Source organism: Amblyraja radiata, chromosome 3, assembly GCF_010909765.2.
Source record: "Amblyraja radiata isolate CabotCenter1 chromosome 3, sAmbRad1.1.pri, whole genome shotgun sequence".
Lineage (NCBI taxonomy): Eukaryota > Metazoa > Chordata > Chondrichthyes > Rajiformes > Rajidae > Amblyraja > Amblyraja radiata.
This window is the reverse complement of record NC_045958.1, coordinates 79,328,086-79,350,175: the sequence shown is the minus strand read 5'-3', so window position 1 is coordinate 79,350,175 and position 22,090 is coordinate 79,328,086. Positions and strand designations below refer to the sequence as shown.

At 42.4% G+C, this 22,090-nt stretch overlaps 1 protein-coding gene and 1 long non-coding RNA gene across 5 annotated transcripts in view; one reads left to right on the top strand and one right to left on the bottom strand.

The window, feature by feature from the left end:
* The window catches only part of LOC116971220 (A-kinase anchor protein 2-like), a 125,215-nt gene that overhangs the window by 47,119 nt on the left and 56,006 nt on the right, over window positions 1-22,090 (top strand). The window lies entirely within an intron of this gene.
* LOC116971223 lies at window positions 3,355-20,149 on the bottom strand. The gene is made up of 3 exons (XR_004411440.1): window positions 20,139-20,149; window positions 9,155-9,158; window positions 3,355-3,441 (listed from the first exon to the last, which is right to left on the bottom strand). It is a non-coding gene; the product is annotated as an uncharacterized LOC116971223 (long non-coding RNA).

Sequence of the window (22,090 nt, the reverse complement as noted above, 5' to 3'; positions counted from 1 at the left end):
CCTGGACAATAGATCCAGAGTTGCAAGTTTAGATTAAAAATAAATTATTATATAAAGGTGGTAAAGCTGCAGTCCCTCGGTGTCAGAGATCCGAGTTTGATCCTGACCTCAGGGGCTGTCTGTGAGGAGTTTACACATTCTCAGTGTAACCGTTTCCCCCAGATGCTCCAGTTTCTTCCCACATACAAACAGTGTATGGGTTTGTAGGTTAATTAGCCTGTATAAAATTGCCCCTGATGTGTAGGGAGTGGATGAGTAAGTGGGATACCTTACAACTAATCTGAACAAGCGATCAATGGTCAGCATGGCTTTGGTGGGAAATTTCTGAGCCGTATCACTTAGTTTAAAGCTAGACCACCTGGAACACGTGGTGGGCCAAATGGCCTCTTCCTGTGCCATACATTTTTATCATTCTGCAATCTGAAATTAAAGATATGAAACCATGGAATGTAAGTGATGCCCACATCCTTGAATAAATGCCCAAAAAATGTAGCACCCTTTACACTGTCATGTTATGTCCCTTAAAATGTCATGTTACTTGCTCTTGGGAATGATGGACAGTAACTGTCTGAAGATGGTAGTGAGCATCTTGAACCTTGTATCAGGAGCACAGCTGCAGAGGTAACAGAAGGCGCACACCATCTCATAAGCTACCAACCCACCTGTTTGTTCGACACCTCTTGCCCCATCTGTGGTAGAGTCCAGCAATTTCCACATCTGCCCCATAAGGCACCCCACTACCCACAAAACCGGAGTGGACGCAAGTCATCTGCAATCCTGCCAGACTGCAAAAGAAGTAATAATTCTTGCTCAAATTGGGTGTAGTCGTGGGTGAGATTGAGAGAGTTTTGGATGCAATGGGAATCTAGGGACACTGGCATCAGGTGGAAATGTACAGTTGAGATGTGGCATCTCACTATCTCTTTGAATGGTTTGATTTAGTTTATGTGCAAGATGGACCTGCAGATGCTGGTTTTAACTGAAGATAGACACAAAAAGCAGGAATAACTCAGCGGGACAGGCAGCATCTCTGGAGAGAAGGAATGGGTGACTGGGTAGGGATAAGGGAAACGAGATATAGATGGTGATGTGGAGAGATAAAGAACAATGAATGAAAGATATGCAAAAAAGTAACAATGATGAGGGAAACAGTCCATTGTTAGCTGTTTGTCGGGTGAAAATGAGAAGCTAGTGCAACTTGGGTGGGGGAGGGATAGAGGGAATGTTTATATAGTCACGTGTACTGAGGTACAACAAAAAGCTTTTGTTTGCATGCTATCCAGTCAAAGGAAAGTCTATACATGAATACAAATCAAGCTGTTCACTGTGCACAGATTTAGGATAAAGGGTTTTTACATTTAGTGCAAGATATACATTAAAGTCCAATAAAAGATAGTTCAAAGGTCTCCATTGAGATAGATAGGAGGTCAACACCACACTCTAACTGATGAGAAGACAGTTCAGTTGCCTGATAACAGTTGAGAAGACAATGTTCCTGAATCTGGAGCTATGCATTTTCCTATGTCTTTACCTCATCCCTGATGAGAAGAGGGAGTGACCAGAGAAGACTGGTCCTTGATTATGTTAGCGGCCTTGGCAAGACAAGGTGAAGTGTAGATGGAGTCAGTGGAAGGGAGGTTGATTTGTGTGATGGTCTGGGTTAAGTCCGCAAATCTCTGCATTTTCTTGTGGTCTTGGATGGAGCTGTTCCTAAACCAGTCTCTGATGCATCCTGATAAAATGCTTTCTACGACGGTCTCGAAGGCCATGTGGCTTACACTCACACTTGTGTCTTGGCTTCTCATAATTTAAAAAAAAACATTTACTCAATTGTTTGCAAAAGATTGGGATCAGAACATTTGCTGTTTTGTAGGTAGATACTATAATAAAGATCAAATGAGGCCATTGGTTGTAAATACCCAGAAAGGGAGACCAGACAAGTTTCAGTGGATTAAATTACCCTTTCCTGTGCTATATTGTCCATGATTCTGCACCATAGTTTTCTGCTGTGCATTTGTTTCTGCATGAGCAATAGGATGGCCCACTGGCAAGGCTGAGACCTTGAATCTGTGGTTGCAATCACTTCTGCCATTCTCAATTATGTCTCCCGTGATAGACTGCAGAGTTGCTGAGGTTATTGATTTTGAGAGATAACAATACTGGATGCTCTTGGTTACAGTAATCAAGAATAAAATGATAAATAAAGTATCATGATTTCTCAACTATTTGTACAGTTTTACAGATGCCCTCAATTGTATGTTGATTCCAACTGGCTTAGTTACACAGCACCACAACATGGTAACTCCAGTTAGATTATGAAAGTAGCCGTTCCTTTGTTAGCAGCCAATGCTGCAAGATGACCTTTGTTATTATCCTATTATCACCATTTCACCTGCTTCACATCTCCCACACTGTTCCTGCAGTGTTGCAAAAACAAAAGCACACTAGATGGTCAAGTGCCAGGTGATAGTAGTAATTCAATCTTAGTGTACTGCTTCTTCTCATAATCACTTAATCTCCATGTTGTGCGATTATGACAGCACTTGAAACTTTAAACTGAATTATGTCTTTGTAATACACCGCTGGCCACCGTGTGTTTAATATATTGATGCGTAATTACAGTAGATAACTATCAGACTCTGCCTGTTTGAGCCATGTGCGGTACAGTAGTGGTTGGAGCGAGCGCCACACTGTTGGGTGCCGTCTCCGGGAGGATATCTTGGAACCAACGCCTTTTCTGTTCTTTGCATGGGAAGATGTACCAGGTCCTGGGTCTAAAGTGTAATGGCGTGCATGGGAGATCTCCCCAGTACCCTGGACACCATTTATCAACATCGACAAAAGTAATGCTGCTTTTGGGGGCTGCAGTGCGCCAGCTGGTGCCATGTTTCTGAGTCACAACAGTGACTTCACTCAACATCTTTGTCTGTAAAGCACTTTCATAGAGTCACAGCTTGACAACACAGAAACGGGCTCCTTGGTCAAACTTGTCCATGCCAACCAAGATGCTACTGCCCTGCACTTCACTCATTTCCTTCTCAACATTTCCTATCTATGTACCTGTCTTTTAAATGTAATAAATATACTAACCTCTACCATTTCCTCTGGTAGCTAGTTCCATGTATTCTGTGTTCTTCAAGTCCATTTGAAGGTGCTCTTCAAGTCCATTTTAATTCTTTCCCCTCTCATCTTAAACCTGTGCCCTCTAATTTTAGACTCTCCCAACTCCCAGGGAACAGACTGTGGCTATTCACCTAATCTATGCCTCTAAGCAGTGGAAGCAAAGTCTTTGAATATTCTAAGACAGAGGTAGAGAGGTTTTTAATAAACAAGGAAATGAAAGGTTTCTGCTGCAAAGAAGAATGCAGAATTGAGATTACAGTCACATCAGCAATGGCATCAGCTATTAAATAGCAGAGTAAACTGGAGGGACTGAATGGCCTTTTGCTGCAGATTCATATCATCAGCTAATCCATCATTAATGTGCCATTGATTCTCCATCCTTCCTGATCTATATAGGTCAGTTCTGCATTGCCTTTAACTAACTTGTCTGTTAGGTAAGCTCAGTGCAGCATTTTGGCTCCTTGTCTGATCAATGGCCTTCTCCGCCTTTGATATTTGTTAAAGGGGCAGCTATCAATATAATGGCTTGTGCTGTGTACATTGTTAAAACAGTGGTCGGAACATATCGGAACATATTCCTGAAAATGACTCCATTTAATTCTCCTCCAAATCAGCCACACAATAGAACAGTCTGACTGTTGCCCTTTTTGATTCCTGGGGGCCCAGAGGTTCTTGGAGACTCTTGGGGGGGGGGGGGGGGGGGGGGCTAAGGCAAAGGTGGAAAGATCTTAAGAGGTATGTGCGGGCTCAGGAAAGTAGCATGGAGGTCTTGCCATGATGGTGAAGAAATCTAAAATTCCTTTCAGTTGATGTCGATCAGAAGCCAGGATGGGCTGCAGCTAATCTGATTGTGGTGCAGAACTTTGTTTAAGAAGTCAGCAAAATATAAAATTCAAAAGAGATATGTTATGAACTTGGAAAGAGGACAGGATAGGGACAGACAGTGGTGCAGTGCAGCATGACGGGCAGTGAGAGGACCAGAAAGTGTGCCAACACCTCCCAGAGGAACTGGAGCCAAGACGACAAGAACATTTTGTGCTATTAATTATCTCTCTACCTTCCCACATGACTGCCTTGAGGCTCCAATAACTTGGACAATTGCTTAGGTAAGCTGCAACGTATTTAGGAGTGGAGGGGGAATGAAAAAGTAGGAAAGGACGTCTGGTGTTCCTGTTCATTTTAATCGCAACTTACAAAGGAAGAAACTACACCTACAGTGCTCCCAACACGCACACGTGTGTACACAAACGCACCCCCCACACACCCCACACACCTGACACCAGCTCGTGGAGATTATTGAAATGGAAATCACAAAACAAATGCCAATGTTTGATTTAATTCTGTCATTTGAAATTCTCGAAAATAAGATGTTTACAGTGGTGGGATAGGACCGGCCAGAGGACATATGTCTTAAGGCAATTAGCACCAGAGATAAGATAGTGAGTGTTGTCACGACACAGAAACTCATGATGTGGAAAGTGCAACCTGAAGGGACATGGAAAGCTGATTCAGTAATAACCTTCAAAGGGGAATTAAATAAATGAGTGAAGGGGAAAGGGTTTACATGGCTGTAGTAATAGGACGGGTGGGTAGCGAGGAGAGTTTGATGGCTCTTTGGAGTTAGTACAGGTATAATGGGTGGAATGGTCCATTTCTGCACTTTACTACTTTAAATATGAAACAGAATAGAAAGGAAAATGTAATAATATTTAATGATGCATGACATAAAATGGGTGATTTCAATTTCATATCTGCTGCGGTGCAGTCACATTATAAGGGAGCATCTCTCATCCGTACTGCAATATTATGAGTAAAAGCTATAATTTAATTTGTATCAGGTAATGGTGCCTTGTAACTAAAGGAATTGGGTTGATTATTAACAGTGATGCTGGTGTTGGAATTCCATTGTCAATGTTAATTTATTTTAAAGAAAGGAAGAAAGATGCTATACGAATGCAACTCTTACCTGGCCTCGGGCCTTTGCAATTGGATTGCAGCCGATGATTTTAATTGTTCTGATGTAAGAAACTTGGCAGCCAGTTTGTGCAAACAGCAGTGTGACACTTGTCTGTCCCAGTGCTGGGGAAGGATGGACAATTTATAGTGGCCCCAACACTCTTGCTCTTAGAACACAAAAAAGTACAGCCCAGGAACAGAGCCTTCATCCCACAATGCCAGTGTCAAATATGGTGCCATGTCAAACTAATCCAATCTGCCTGCACATGATCCATAATCCTCCATTACCTGCTTATCTAAAAGCCACTTAAATGCCACTATCACATCTGCCTCCATCACCACCCTGGGCATCATTCGTTCCAAGCATCTACTCACAGCTCTTCTTGTATAAAAACTTGTCCCGCACACCCCCTTTAAAATTTGCCTCTTTCAACTTAAAGGTATGCCAGCCATCTAGTCTTTGCCATTTCCATCCTGGGAAGCAGGTTCAATCTGCCCTGTCTGTGCCCCTCATCATTTTATATGCTTCTGTCAGGTCTCCCATGTACACTTCCGGTGTTCCAGAGAAAACAATCCAAGTCTGTCCAACCTCCCCTTATAGCTAATCCCTCCCCAAATCCGGGCAGCATTCTGATAAAGTTCTCCAGAATGTTTTTTTATATCCACATAGTAAGACCACAGTTTAAGAGCTCCGTTGAATGATCGCCCCCGTGACAGTATGGCTCCCCGCATGGACAGCGCCCTTCATTTTGTGCTGAAGTCTCTTTGAACAGACCCTGAACTTAACCTCTCCAATACAGAAGGAAAAGGTCTACCACAACTGAGATTTGGAAAATAAACATAGATTGCTGAGAGCTCAGGACTCAGTGGGCAAGAAATGCCAGCACGTCTGTGGATAGAAACATAGAAAATAGGTGCAGGAGTAGGCCATTCTGCCCTTTGAGCCAGCACCACCATTCAATATGATCATGGCTGATCATCCTAGATCAGTACCCTGTTTCTGCTTTCTCCCCATATCCCTTGATTCCGTTAACCCTAAGAGTTAATGTATATCTAACTCTCTCTTGAAAACATCCAGTGAACTGGCCTCCACTGCCCTTTGCGGCAGAGAAATCCACAGATTCACAACTCTCTGGGTGAAAAGGTTTTTCCTCATCTCAGTCCTAAATGGCCTACCCCTTATTCGTTGAATCTAATCTGTTGCCAGAGTCCACGTAGAATCCAAAGGCAGAGCCCAATCTTGCTGGAGAATCTCCTCTCATATCCTGCGCTAGTTCTTTATCTGCCGTGGAGTTTGAGGCCCGTGGATTTCAATAGAAATTCTAGGTCTCTGGAAAAGGAAGAAAGGGAAAAAGCAAGTCACTTAAGTAATTATTTTACTGTAACTTTTTTGATTATATTTTTAGTTTTAATTAAAATAACTACTTACAATTTTAATATTTTGTATGTCTCTGGACGTCAGACATTTTAAATCACTTCCAGCTTTTACGGAACGCAAAGCCCTATTCCCTGCCTTTCTACCAAAGGCGATTTAGGAAAGGGCCACTTCACTGCTATGCTGGGAAACTTGCTCCCTGACCAGTTTGAAGGCTGGTGAGATAAGACCCACACACCCAGCTTGGACACACAGCTACCACAGACAGTAAGGGACTGGGTTCAGCAAGATCCTACCTAATGCTTTTTCTATTTCAAAATGTAAGTTACAACTTTGAAGATTAAAACACTCTTTTGGTGACATACTTATTATCTTCATTATGAATATGGCAGTGTGGAAAGGATGGCAGTACATTAATTTCACAGCACAGGTGAGGAGCACAGTCTTTTTATAGCCTGGCACTTGCCTGATGGGAATCTCAGAAATACTCTCAGGAAAAGTGTGAAGAGAAAGGGATGATTGGAATTCATGCCACATTTACTAAATTAAAATAATGAAATTGGTTTTAAAAATGCTTTCTAACACCCTAGCATCATGAAAGGTGTTGGATAAATACTGTTTCCTCCTTTTATGTATTGGTTGACAATTTTAAGGATAACATCGGACACCCCTTGAGGGAAATCGAGCAATGCAGTGTGATTTTTAATTTACATTTGCTTCTAATACAGGTAACACACTAACTTCCTCTAATCCGGAGGTGCAAAGAACTGCAGATGCTCAAATCTTGCGTAGAACAGAAAGTGCCAGAGTACCTCAGCGGGTCAGGCAGCCTCTCTGGAGTCAGGTTGAAGTAAGGCCCCAACATGAAATGGCTTGTAATCATGTCATCCAGAGATGCTGCCAGACCTGCTGAGTTGATCCAGCACTTTGTGTTTTACACAACTAACTGATTAGTTAACATATTTCCGGGTGTAGGAGCACAATAGTTAATTCTCTGGACTAGGTCTACAAAATCCTGGACTTAAATCACACAGTAGGGCTGCCACAGAAGGCAGTGGAGGCAAATTCACTGGATGTATTCAAGAGAGTTAGATATAGCTCTTAGGGCTAACAGAATCAAGGGATATGGGGAGAAAGCAGGAACGGGGTACTGATTTTGGATGATCAGCCATGATCACATTGAATGGCGGTGCTGTTTCGAAGGGTTGAATGGCCTATTTTATATGTTTCTATTTAATTTATTGAATGTAAATTTGATTTATTGAATGAACTCTTGAATAAATAACTCAAATCACTGGGATGTAAACTGTGGAATACCAAATTATTGAAAAAGCCCACATGCGGTGGTGTTAGGGTACAACGATATGATCGGCTGATTTTAGTTAAAGCATGAAGGAAAGGTGTGTTCTGACTGCAGCAGTTGGGAGATGTCAATGAGGACATGCTACTTGCAGTGGAAGTGTTTTGTACATTATTCCTCTCTGAGATTCGAGGAAGGGAATTGCATGAGTAGGCATAACCAAAGATCTTATAGCAGAGCAAGATAGACCACTCCTCCGAAATCCAATGGACTGACGTGTAGTACGTGACGAAACGTCACGGCCGCCATTTCTTTAAGCGTAAGGGAGGGAGAGAGAGAGAGATCGAGAGAAGAGAGGGAGAGAGAGATTCGAGAGAAGAGAGGGGAGAGAGGGATCGAGAGAAGAGAGGGGAGAGAGGGATCGAGAGAAGAGAGGGGAGAGGGATCGAGAGAAGGGAGAGGGATCGAGAGGGGAGAGGGATCGAGAGGGGAGAGGGATCGAGAGGGGAGAGGGAGAAGGGGAGAAGGGGGAAGAGGGAGAAGGGGGGAGAGGGAGAATGGGGAGAGGGAGGGTGGAACAATAGCATGTTATAACGTTCAGCCGTCCCATTCCGACCAAAGATTATAGAGCAGAGCTCCTCTAGTATCTTTGATTGCAACCGCCGCCGCCGCCGCCGCACGCCACGGCCCACCATTGCACCCAAAGATGATAGAGCAGAGTTGTATAATCTTTGATTGCACCCTTCTTCACGGCGGGCTTGTGATCTTTGCTTGTGATGTCTCGACAATTCGAGGGCTATAACGGGTAACAGCCGCCGCGTTCTCGGACTTGAATCTGAGCTCGAAAAATCTCGTGGTCACTGAGCCTAATGTGTCCCGCGGGCCATATTTTGGAGACCAATCCCTTACAAGAACAAAACCAAAAACGTACAGAAGTGTTAAAATTGTCTTTATTATAGTGGTAAGTAAAGATCTATTAAAAATAAGTCTACTTTCTAATCTACCGACAAACCTAGTTTCACAATGGCCGTTGATGGGAGAACAGAAAATAACATTTTCACGACAGAATATCGACAAAAAATAATAATAATATTTTCTTTCCTTTCTTTTTTATCGGGGAACCTAAAGAATGACAGGTCTGGTCGTTTAGATTTACGATTAGAACAATTGATAGCGGAGCAGTGAGATGAAGATTTAAATGAGGACGCCATGACAGCCCAATAAAATGCTCAATAAAATGGCGTCGACAATCACACACGTCATACTACGCGTTTTTCGAGGAGTGGTCTATCTTGCTCCTCTATAATCTTTGGGCATAACCTTTGTTTGTTCTGGGAACCAAAATGGCAGTCTGCTGCCCTACAGCTGTGCAGGCATCAATTGCTGCATTTCAACAATACCTAACTGGCCTCAAAGCAGTCTGTGTTATCCCATGGCTGTTTGACAGGCAAAATAAATGCAATAATTTTTAACCATTAAACATTTTGATTGAATGTACTGGGACTTTGCATTTTGGCAGGATGTTGTACACTTGAGTTGTGGCCATAAATGGGCCTGACCCAGTTTATTTCTCCTTCACTATCATTCAGTGTTGGATGACTTTGTATGAGGTCAGTGTAACTCATGGGACCAGGCAGGGAGTACTCTTCCAGTCTCCATACATACAGGAGAATTGGGTGGAAACAGCAATGAAAAGTTTGTGGGAATTGGTGTGCATCAGTCTATCTAATCTGCTTTTTTATTTTAAATCACCGAAACAACATATCATGCCATTTCTCCATGCAGCGAAGTCAGTACTTCAAACCGTGCTTTTTAGTTTAGATATACAGCACGGAAACTGGCCCTTCGGCCCACCGAGTCCGTACCGACCAGCATTCCCCGCACACTAACACCATCCTACACACACTGGGGATAATTTACATTTATACCAAGCCATTTAATCTACACACCTGTACGTCTTTGGCGTTTCGGAGGAAACCGAAGATCTTGGCGAAAACCAACACGGTCACGGGGAGAACGTACAAACTCCGTACAGACAGCACCCGGAATCGGGATTGAACCCGGGTCTCCGGCGCTGCAAGTCCTGTAAGGCAGCAACTCTACCACTGCGCCATCATGCTGCCCCTGTAGAGTACTGAGCCGTAGGCTGTACACACAGACCAGCTTTCTAGACATATTGCAACCAGTGTGTTAAAAAGATAACAATCAGTGTGTTCGAATTTGCTTTCTTCGCCCTTCTGTCTTTTTGTCTCTATCTGTCCTCTTAAAAGCCCTGTCCCACGGTACGAGTTCATTCCAAGAGCTCTCCCGAGTTTTTAAAACATCAAACTCGTGGTAAGCACGGAGAATGAACGTAGCGGGTATGTCGGAGCTCGGGGACGTATCTTAGCGCTAATGGCAGGTACTCGGGAAGACTCGCTAACGGCAGGTAAGCAAGGGAAGACTCGTGAAGATTTTTCAACATGATTGTTGATTGGTCTGCTGAGTGTTTCCAGCATATTTTGTTTTTAATTGGGGAAAGATTTGGCTTGATAATCTGAGCTGTAACATAACAAGAAAGTACAGATCCAAAGCAGAGGTATCTACGAAACATGGTCACCTTAAATGCAACCATGTAGTAATTTAAAAAGTAACTAACATATTTCTTATATGTCATAGGAGGAGGCCATTCAGCCCATCAAGTCCATGTCAGCTGCCAGTAGGACAATTTCATCTGTCACATTTCCCCCGTCATTTTTTCCTGTACCCCTGAAAACTAAAGCCCTTGTCCCACTTTCACGACATAATTGGCGACCTCTGCCAAGTTTGCCCTTGACTCATGCTCGCAACATGGTCGTAGGAGGTCGTAGGTCACTCTTCCTCATGCTCGTGAGTGGTCTCCTCGTACTTGTGGCCTCAAATAGGTTGCGGCGTTTTTTCCAGCCTAATAAAAAAATGCCCATGAGTAAAAAAAAGTCGGCATGGAAAAAATCAATACTTTTTACTCGTAGATAGGTCATAGGTAGGTCGTAGTAGGTCGTGATGGTAGTCGTAGGTTGGTAACTGGCCCGAGAGAAAAAATGCAAACATGACATAATTTTATCATGTGATAATTTTCACTCGTAGCTAGTCGTAGTTGATCTCAGGTGTGGAAGACTGAGGTCGAGGGGGTCGTAGGAGGTCGTAGACATAGTCATAGGAGGTCGTAGACATAGTCGTAGGAGGTCGTAGACATGGTCGTGGGAGGTCTTTTACTTCGGCGAGTCAACACGACCTTGACATTTTTTTCAACTCTAGGGTCTTCTAAACTCGTGGATTAGGTCGTCCAAGTGGGACAGCCTCTTTAGTCTATTTTCCTGTGATGCTGCTGCAGGCAAGATTTTCATTGTATCTGTGCATCACTGTACTTGTACATGTGACAAACTCGACCTGACTTGCCATGACTTGATTAGAGCATCACTAACGCAATGAAATAGTACAAGGCTCTTACCAGATGTTTTGTGTCAGAATTTGATTGTGAGCTGCAGAGAGGAATATTAGATCCGATTTTTCAAAGTCGGTTTAAAAAAAGAATGGGTTTTAACGTGAGTCTCAGAAGAGAGAAGGCTGGAGAAGCAGAGGAGTTTGAGGGAATTCTAGACCATAGGGCTTGTCCACTCAAGGCAGCCCACTGACATTTGAGTTAATAAAAATTAGGAGCATGCAGGAGGCAGGAATCAGATGAGCACAGCTTGCAAGGATGAACAGGATAGGGGTGGGGATCAATATCTTTGAGGGAACTGAAAACAAGGAAGAAGATTTTAAAATTGAGGTGTTGGAGCAGGAGCCACTGGAAAGAAATATGAGGGAGACTGGGAGCAGCCTAAACATAGATAAGTAAGGTTTCCAACTCGGAATGGTGACTGTCCATTTCCCTCTACAGATGCTGCCTGATACACCGAGTTCCCCTAGCAACTTGCTTATTGCTCCAGATGCCACCAGCATCTAGTGTCTCTGTCTCTCCAAGTTACGACATGATACGATACGATAGAACTATATTTATCCCAGGAGGGTAATTTAACTGCCAACAGTCATAAAAAACACAAAATGCATGAAACATGAAATTAAAGTGTTGAGAGGAAAGGATTGGGAGGATGTGCAAAGATTGGGGTGGGGTGGGGTGGGGGGAGTGGAGTCAGTCTCAGTCTACCCCATGACAGAAGGGCGAGGAGTTGTAAACAATTAAGTACAGCTTTGGATGAGTAATCACAAAACAATAATAAATCCCAAACCAAAAGCATAATTATCCAGAGTGTGACAAAAAGGTGGATCTAAAATGTACAGAATGGTTAAGATGAACAGCAGTATTACATGTAGGGGTGCGCTAGATATGTACATGAAGGATAAAGGAACAGAAGGGTAGATTGGCAGAATGATGTGAACTGAAGAATTTGAGGCAGATGTGAAGTCAAAGCACCAGATGTGGTTAGTAAATACCAGAGTAGGACAGTTGGGTCAATTGATCTGATTCTGTGGGGTAATATTCTGTTTTGTACAGTTGAACACATCTATTTCCTTACCTCTGTTGTATTTTTAGTTTCTGCAATTAGCTGAATAGACACCATTTAATGTGTACACAAGCAACTGCAGATGCTGGTTTACAAAAAAAAGACAAAGTGCTGGAATAACGTGGATAGGTTATGTTTCAGGTCGGGACCCTTCATGCTGTATTTGATGTTTGGTTCCTTGGTCTATGTTGATGTCATTTCATTAGTACATTGTTGTTCCACCTTGATGCTCCTTGGCCAGTTGGCCCTCTCAACCCCATTCCCTTGACTTCTGACTGTAACTTTTGACGCTCTCTTTGTCCTAATTAGCAACATACCTGTGTTTTGTCAGGGGTTACTCAGTCAATCACCTAAAACTCCTTGTTGTTCACTGTTGTCAAAGCACCGTCAAAAGCAGAGACTGAATGGCCTGTCCCACTTACGCGACCTTTACAGGCGACTGCTGGCACCCGTGATAGGCCACCAAAATTTTCAACGTTAAAAATTCAGCGGCGACCAGAAAGACGCTACGACAGGCTGTATGGTCGTGAGAAGTCTCCTACGGTCGTGAGAGGTCTCCAAAGAGTTGTAGCGTCTTTCTGGTCACCGCTGAATTTTCAACATGTTGAAAATTTCGGCGACCTATCGGGTGCCGGCAGTCGCCTGTAAAGGTCGCATAAGTGGGACAGGCCCTTGACCCACCACCAGTCTCTCAGGGCCACTCAGAGTGTAGTGTTGCCCAGCTCCTGAGAACAAGCAAAGCCAGAGAAGGAGCTGTTTTATTCCACGTTGGATCACCAGTCAAAAAAACATATGTTACCCTTCCACTCACCGCTGCAGGGCTTCCAACATGGCAATTTTGGCTGACAACAAATTGGCTGTCCTGGTTCCAACACCAGTCATAGAGAGGAGGAAAAGCCCTTTGAGAGGTTCAGGGTCATGGATTGTGCTATGAAGATGCAAGTTTGTTTGGCACAAAAAGGGGAGAAAAATAAGGGGGAAAATTTGATTCCAAAATACAAACTTGGTTGATTGGAGTAAGTCATGGTGAAAGAGGCTACTTAAGCCAAGAAGATCCTTTATTAAAAGCAATTCCATTTATCCAGCTCATTTTGAGTGTAACATCATGTCCACAGATTTGTGTTAAATACAAAAGCAAAATACTGCATATGCCAAATATAATACAAAACAGTTAATATTGAAAATTCTTAGCAGGTCCAACAGCATCTGTGAACACAGAAATGTTAACATTTTAGGTTGTTCACCTGCCATTAGAACGGATCTTTGTTTCTCACCCCTCTGATTCTCTGGCCCTTCTGAGTATTTTCAGCATTTTCAGTTTATTTGCTTACCTTAAAGCAGCTGGATTGTTTCCATTTCATGTAATCTTGAGCTATATGCAATACTGCAGGAATTGGCATGGTTCGGGAGGAGAGGTGCAAGGCATGGGTCTTGTAAATGAAATAAGCTGAACAGTGAGCTGGAGGTGAAGATGTTATGAGGTGAAGAGAATAATACAGGTGAGGTATTGTAGTTCAGCTGATGAGAAGGGGGATGGGGGAGGAGGGGGAGAGCGACATTGGACTTGTCCCAAAGAGCTACGGTTGGGAGTGCACATAAATCTGTTTCATAAGAGAAAAAAACGTGTGCCCTCATCTCCCCATGTACTACTGTTGGACAGATTGCATTGTTGTGAAATAATGCTCATTGAATGCAGTTGGAATGTACACTAGATTAAATCTTCCTTCTTCCTGCTAATTGCATAATTTTACTTTTTTTTTAAACCCAAACCCTTAGGAGCAAATGATTCACAAATGTATTGCCCCAGTCCTGCTGGTACCAACGTGATTTTTTTCATGTTGATTTTTGTAATTGAGCCACTTTGCTGTCATCAGCACCCTCCCCCATGTTTATCACTCAGTCAGTAACACCATAACAAGATATTGACTCAACTATTTAATTTGCTGTTTGTTTAACTTGTCCTGTACACATCCACTGTGGTATTTGTCCTTTCATCAGAAGAGAACTTATTTGCACAGCACCGATTGACATGCAATAAACTTGAAAATAGCTCTATTAGTACAAAACTTCCTTTGTTGTTTTTCATTCAGGAGGAAAATAAAGACACACTTCCATCTTGCAGTGACCTCCTTCTCTTAGTCCCATCTCTTCATTTAGTAGGTGCAAGCTTGAGTTCAGGAAATTCATCCACCATGGCATGCACTAAATGGATGTATAATAATGTATTGACATTTGGCTTCATCCACTCTGATAGAATGTCAGAAGCAGAATTCAATTCCTTTATCACATATTTAGTAATAGAGAATTAATTTCTGTTCCGAGGACAGGTGTCACGGTAGAGTTGCTGCCTTACAGCACTAGAGACCTGGGTTCGATCCTGATTACGGGTGCTGTCTGTACGGAGTTTGTACATTCTCCCTGTGACTGTGCGTTTTTCCCGAGTGCTCTGGTTTCCTCCCATGCTCAAGTCAACTGCTTTGTAGATTAATTGGCTCTGGTAAAAATTATAAATTATCCCTTGTTTGTGGTATAGTGCTTGTGTACGGGGAATTGCTGGGTGGCGTGGACTCGGTGCGCCAATGGGCCTGTTTCCGCGCTGTATCTCTGAACTAAGCTAAAGACATGGCTTTGAGCAGAAGAAAGCAAAAAGAGAGAATCGTGGCTTTAACATTAGCAAAGTTATTAAAAGTCCCACTTGCTTTAACCAAACCTATTTAGTAATTTGCCCACTCTTCAAAAGTTAATATTACCGGTGATCACAATCAACTTACTTTAAATAACTAATTGTGCTAAAAGTACAGACAATGTTGATAAATAATTCTCAGTTAATGAATGAGCTGTTCCAACACAATAAATATTGCAAGCTAAGTCAGACCTTCGTGGCATGAACTAAGAAAGGTGCCAGACCATCTGCGATGTTGTGATTGTATAGAGCCTTCCTTTAATCCAAGATGACCTTCAAAACTGTCTCGTGGAGTTTTTAAGCAGAAAAAATATGAATATAAGCCATTAGAGAGATGAGAACAGGTGACCAAAATCAATGGTGTGGGATTTACAGAGCAATTTAACAAAGGGGAGAGAGGGGGAGAGAGGGGGAGACAGAGAGAGCAGAACCTTTCTAAATGACTCATTAAAGTGGGGTGTGATAGTCATTCAGTCACTGAGGCCACACATTTTCATTTGACCTGTGGTGGCCTCCCACAGCCTGATAATGACTGGTCATTCAAGGCAGAAGCTGCATTTGGATGCACGGCCAAAGAATTTAGCCTGCTGCGCTGCTTTCCACCTTTGAGTGCTTGAGATCAGTCTATTAAGGGAAGAAATGCGCACTAACACAGGAAAAGAAGCCACGGCCTTCGTTAGTACAAAGAAGTGGGTAGGGTCAAAGTTTATCATTTTGTATAAAAAGGAATGAGGGAAGGGAAACATCCAAAGGCAAATTTGTCAGAGCTGACAATTTGGGGTTTCAGTGGTGACCTGAGAGGAATTAAAGTTAAGAATGTGCAAGTAGTTTTTCTTATCCTTTCATGGGATGAGTGCATCATTGGGAATACCGAGATTTATTGCACTCCATTAATTGCCCTTCAACTAAGTGGCTTATTAGGCTATTTCAGAGGGAATAGTAGCTGAGCCACACTGTCCTATCTCTGACCTGTGTAGCCCAGATTGGGAATCTCTCCAAAAGGACTTTCATGAAGACAGAGGAATTCAAAAACAATCCGCTCACTTCATGGGCATCATTACTACATTTTTGTTTAAGAAAGAACTGCAGATGCTGGAAAAATCGAAGGTAGACAAAAATATTGGAGAAACTCAGCGGGTGAGGCAGCATCTATGGAGCGAAGGAATAGGCAACGTTTCGGGTCGAGACGTTTCAGGTCTAAAGAAGGGTCTCGACCCGAAATGTCGCCATTTCCTTTGCTCCATTAATACATTTTTGATGTTTTTAATTTGCTGAATTTAAATGCTACAGGTGCACTCATTGGTTTTACACATAAGGCTTGGCACATCAGTCGTGACCTCTGGACTGGTTATTTTAATAGAGGGACTGCAGTGAAGATTCAACAGATAGATCTTGAGATGATGGGTCGAGGCGAATTACTAAGAATAAGCCTGTGTTCTGAACACAGTCTGAATTACGATCCCAACCTAAAACGTCACCCGTCCATGTTCCCCAGGGAAGCCCTGACCTGTTGAGTTACTCCAGCAGTTTGTGTTTCTCTTTTTGTAAACTAGCATCTGCAGTTCCTTGTTTCTACAAGCCTGTGTTCTCATGAGTTATAAAGAAGGAGAGCTTATCTCATTGAAGCAAACGTAATTCTTACTGACTTGACAGGGTAGATGCAGGAATGTTGTTTCCCCTCTGCCTCAAAATAAGTAGTCAGCCATTAAGGAGACAGATGAGAAGAAATGACTTCACTCAGAGGAAAGTGAATCTTTGGACTTCTCTAGCCTAGAGCCCCGTGGAGGCTCAGTCACTGAGAATGTTAAAAATATAGATTCCTAGATGTTTAAATACTCGGAGATTCCAGGAAATGTGTGGTTAGTGAAAAAGGTGGCTCTGATCCATGATCCTTTTGAATGAAGGAACAGTATGAAGGGCCAAATGTCCCACTCCAGCCCCTGTTTCTTGTGTTCTTCTTACTTACTAATAGCTTAATAACAGTGCTACCGCGGACAGAGAACGGTTTATTCTAGAGAGATGAAAAGCAGGGAACAAAACTTCCAGGAAAGCATTAATAAATCTAGTGGGGAAATTCCTTTAAAGTGTAGGAAGGAACAGCCGATACTGGTTTACACCGGAGATAGGCACAAAATGCTGGAGTAACTCAACGGGACAGGCAGCATCTCTGGAGAGAAGGAATGGGTGACGTTTTGGGTCGAGACCCTTCTTCAGACTGACCACTCAGATTGTGACTACAATATGAAACTCCATACTATAGGAAATAATTGAGGCAAACAACAACGCTTTTAAAAGGTAACAAACTGAGTTAATGAAAGAGAAAGGAAAATAAATAGGTGAGAGACTGAGATGGCATAGGAAGAGATGGATGTGCAATAGATATACCTGTCCGGATCAGGTGGGGTGAATGACCAGTTTATGTGAATTATATTGTACTTCTTTGTAATCTTGCGGCAACTAATTGAGTTTGACATGAGACTCATCCACTGTGAAATAAAGCCTCTTATAGCAGCTCTGTTTAGATTTCCATCGAGCTTAAGTGCACAACCTGAACATAGAAATCCTTAGGACAGCATTTACCTGCAGGAAGTCTTGCTGGTTTAACGAATATATTGGAAATAAAAGACTCAACTCAGAGATTACTTCATTTGCTGCTGGTGATGATGTTCAGGTACACATCACCATGGCAAGTGCTTTGCTATTCAATGGAGCAAGGTCTCGGGGTAAGAGAATACGTACATTTATTAACTTAATGATATCTGGTAGAGAAAATGATTATGTTGTATTTAGAAGCTAAATTGTCCCATTATTTGTGCACTGCAGTCTTTTTTTTTTTCCAGCTTTTTAAATAGTTCATTTTTGATCTCTATTTCACGTTTTAAAAAAAAGTGTAAAAAAGTACAAAATGATCAGGACAATGAAAGTGTCATTGATAATTGTATGATGATTACATTACAAACACGTTTAATTGTTTGAAAAGACCTGTACAGAGATACCCCTTGCCAGCAATAAAGGCAGCAGGCTTGAAACAAAATGGGAAACGTTATAGTTACCAGCAGGCCACAGAGTCATAGAGAAACAATCCTTCAGCCAAACTCTTCCCAGCCAGTCAAGATGCTCCATCCAAGCTAGTCCCATTTGCACACATTTGGTCCATATTTCTCTAAACCTTTCCTATCCATATACCTGTCCAAATGTCGTTAAATGTTGTACTTGTACCTGCCCAACTGCTTCCTCTTGAAGAAGGGTTTCGGCCCGAAATGTTGCCTTTTTCCTTCGCTCCATAGATGCTGCTGCACCCGCTGAGTTTCTCCAGCTTTTTTGTGTACTTCCTCTTGCTGCTTGTTACATCCATCGCCCATCATCTTCTGTGTAAAATGGTTACCCCTCGGGTTCCCATTAAATCTTTCTGCTCTCAGCTGAAACCTATGTTCTCTGTTCTCTAGGAAACAGAGTCTATGCATTCACCATATCTATTCCCCCTCATGCTCTTATACACATCTATAAGATCACCCCTCAGCCACTGCCTCAAAGGAATAAAGTCAAGGTTTGCCAAACTTCTTCTTATATATCAGTCTCTCGAGCCCCGGCAACATCCTTGTAAATCATTTCTGCACTCTTTTCAGTTTAATGGCATCTTTCATGTAGAAGAGTGACTAAAACTGAACACGATACTCCAAGTGTGGCTTCACCAACATCGTGTACAACTGCGACATAACGTCCCAACTTCTATACTCAATTGAAAAATCAATTGAGGAACTACAGAAGCTGGTTTACAAACCAATCTGAAGAAGGGTCTTGACCAAAAACATCACCTATCCATGTTCACCAGAGATGCTGTCTGACCCACTGAGTTACTCCAGTACTTTGTGTCTTTTTCTATACTCAATTCTCTGACTGATGAAGGCCTGCAAGCTAAAAGCCTTCTTCAACCACCCCCCTCCTCCCCCACCGCCAATCTGCCTGTGAGGTCAGATCCAGGGAGGTGTACAGTGATAGTTACAGGATAAAAGTTTCAGATCAACAACAGAAAGTTCTGTGCAAGTCCTGTTAATGTTCCATCTCTAATCTCACAAAACATTGGGAAACTTTGATTGTCCATCTCCCTCGACAGATGCTGCCTGGCTGAGTTCCTCCAGCAGTTTGCTTTTGCCCAAAAAAGGTTTAAGGATGATTAGATTGACTTTGTCATAATCTCATTGGATATTATACAGCAATTTGTGGAATACATCACATAAAACAGGCCATTCATCCCAAGCAAATCATGATGGTATTTGTGGTTCACTTGCACCTCCACCTGTATAGCTCTGTATTACTTTCTCCCTCAGCTTCAAATTCGTGCAGCCACCCCGGAGTTGAATTATAATATTGGCTGCACCCACTCAATGGTTAGCAAGTTCTTTACTCTCATTACTCTTTGGGTAAAGGCTTCTTCACAATACTCTATTGGATTTCATACAGGTTGTCTTATATTGATGGTCTCTAGTTACGCTCTTCCCCACAAATGAAAACATTCTCTTTACAGCCTTTGAAAACCGTTCATCATTTTAAAGATACCCTTCAGCCTTGTTTTCTTAGGTCTGTTCATCCTTTCCCAATATTTATTCTATTGCGTGTCCAGTATCATCCTTGTAAACCTGCCTTGTACCCTGCCCAATACCTCCATATCCCTTTTGCAACATGGCACTCAGAACAGTACACAGGAACTGGCATGTGATGTAACCAATCTTTGATTCAAATTTTAACCATCATTTCCCTACTCTAGAGTATTCAGACACATTGCAATAAAATTGTATGCAGAGCTTTTCCTTCAATACAGCACCTATGAAATTTAATTTAGTTCCAGAGTTATTCTGCAATTACAACGATATCTTGAGTCAATGAAATCACTGTACTTTGGAAATCCGTCAGGACGTTTTAGAGCCACCAATCAATCAATCAACCTTTATTGTCATCTTGCAAGCAACAGTGTACAGTGCAAAATGAAAAGACGTTTCCCAGTGCCATGAACGTGACTTGCTCATGTAGCGGATATGGAGTGGATGTTTCTCACGCAGTGCTCTGATACTGCATTGCCCTGAATACTGGTCTGTTGCTCGGAGATGTGCTTGGAACTGGGCAGTCTTAAAGCAGAATGTTTTAATAGAGTGGTCCCTGAGGAAGTTCCAGCTTGACATATGTTCCCTTAATTCTGTCCTGTTCTCAGGGCACTACACAGCACCAACATACCCTGACTCATAAATCTTACCCCTTGCCTCTGCTATTTGTCATTGATCTTCTACTGCCTCCCCCACTACCCTTCAGTCCTAGTTCCAATCCAATCCCCATCTCAAACTCAAGGTCTTGACTTGACTACAACCCTCTCCGCCCGAACCTTAGACTCGCCCCACCTTCACCAATCCCCACCCCAGTCCTGGACTTCCCTGATACTCTTTGGGGAATGGAGGCATAGAGTACGGAAGGGGCAGTGTGCAGCAATGGATGTTGTTGTTTTAGAATGAAAGGCCCACAATACTGTGCATTGACCATTTAGGTCCTCTCCCAGCACCAATGAATTTCTGGCCTTTGCAAATCCAAGCTGTTGTGCATGAGAAATTTTGCGAGCTTATATAACCTTTGCTGTCTGTTTTGACCTTTTCCATCTGAAAACAGACAGTCTAGTGTCCCTCGCATCATGTAGCTATTCATTTGAAAGTCACATCAGAGACACTCCACATTCTCAGTGCCTCACTATTGGACATGTGTTTATGAAGTTTGTAACTCATATATGTACTTGCTGACAGCCTATAAATTTATTTCCTAGCCCTATTAACCACGGGACAGTGACCAGGCCACAGAAGGCAAAGGAAAGTTTTCAGTCCATTTGCTTGTTATTTTATTGACTAGTTCAGGAACATTGCAGGGTCTTGTGTACAGATCTGATGGATCATTGTTGCTGCATTAAATCAAAATTTCAACTGCATTGCGCACCTTGTTTATTTGAGCAACATAAATATACTTTGTTTTGAACAGAAGCTAGCCAGAAACTATTGGATGCAATGCCTTGTGGTCACTGGAATTTCAACGAATGTTAAGAGATTCAACCAATATAGCACAAACTAAAAACCATGAGCGTGAGAAGGCAGTGACCCTTATTTTTTAAATGTACTAAAGTGGAAAAATAAATCAAAGGATTGAGATCAAAGTACAAACTTGTTTTAGTTGAGTCCACCCATCATACAAAAGGTGATCTGAAGTCTTGATAGTTAGGATTTTCCCAATTCTGCAGCTCTTGTTACTTAAAGTTAGGTATGAAGCAAGAGTTAGTGAAGATTGCAGTTGAATTTCCTTTGTGGGAAGTGGGAGCACCAATTTCATTACAACAAGCAGAGGTAAGGATGTGATATACATCGGACAGCAATAACATGAAAACAGAGGGTGATCTCTCAGTGAGCCCATGATATGTGGCTGAGTCTGGAGAAAGGTTAGAGAAAGGACAGTCTTCACACTGTAGATGGACACAAAATGCTGGAGTAACTCAGCGGGACAGGCAGCATCTCTGGAGTGAAGGAATGGGTCATCTTTCAAGTCAAGACCCTTCTTTAGACCTGACCCGAAATGTCACCCATTCCTTCTCTCCAGAGATACTGCCTGTCCCGCTGAGTTACTCCAGCATTTTGTGTCTATCTTTAGTGTAAACCAGCATCTGCAGTTCCTTCCTATACACACTTTGTCTTCACACTGCACCAGATTGACACCATTAAACAGAACTTACTTAGCTGGTGCAGAAAGTGGCAGAAGCAAGGGAGCGTTTAATGAAGATTTTCATCCAATATTCAAAACCAATTTGTGAGAAATAAAGCCAAAGGGAGATAATTGCAGTTATATGTTCTGGAGTATTGCATACAGTTTTGGTCTCCTAATCTGAGGAAAGACATTCTTGCCATAGAGGGAGTACAGAGAAGGTTCACCAGACTGATTCCTGTGATGTCAGGACTTTCATATGAAGAAAGACTGGATAGACTCGGCTTGTACTCGCTAGAATTTAGAAGATTGAGGGGGGATCTTATAGAAACTTACAAAATTCTTAAGGGGTTGGACAGGCTAGATGCAGGAAGATTGTTCCCGATGTTGGGGAAGTCCAGAAC